Source organism: Papaver somniferum, chromosome 2, assembly GCF_003573695.1.
Source record: "Papaver somniferum cultivar HN1 chromosome 2, ASM357369v1, whole genome shotgun sequence".
NCBI classification, from domain to species: domain Eukaryota; kingdom Viridiplantae; phylum Streptophyta; class Magnoliopsida; order Ranunculales; family Papaveraceae; genus Papaver; species Papaver somniferum.
Genome location: NC_039359.1, coordinates 60,655,691 through 60,656,314, shown reverse-complemented (window position 1 = coordinate 60,656,314; position 624 = coordinate 60,655,691).

Here is a 624-nt window from a genome sequence, read left to right as displayed (position 1 = left end):
TTTCAGTGCGTTCGCAAAAGTTTTAGAAATGTTTTACTTAACCGAACTCCTACCTAAAAAAACTTTTATATATTTTCTTTTAGTCGTACTTCAAGTTTGACTAGATTTATTATTTTTCCCCTAGCCGAACCACATACAAAAAAATTAGAATTCTTTTTTTGAAAATTCGAAAATAAAATAAAAGTTTTTTTTTTAAATTTAAATTTTTTAAAAGTTAATTAATTAATTAAATAAATATTTATTTAATTAATAAAAGGGTAACTTAGTCCTCTCTACCTTTTAGGTCACTCTTTATAATCACAGGGAAAGTGGCCTAATCAAATGATGGTCCCCTCAAAAAAATGATGGTCCCCAAAGAATCGTTCACCAATAGTTACTAGCACATGGGATGGGCTGGACAAGCTATATGGGCTTGAAAGATTTTCAAGATTGGGCTTAAGCATATAACTTAGACATGTTATAGAACGACTTTTTGGGGTGAAATGTTTTTTTTTTCTTCTGCAGGGACCCTTATCCGCGAATCCTGATTTTGGAAATACTGAAATCTTATTAGGCATACTGTATAAAGACAAAAAAAAGTTGTGAAATAGCAAAATCAGATTACCCCTTAACCCAAATTTTTTT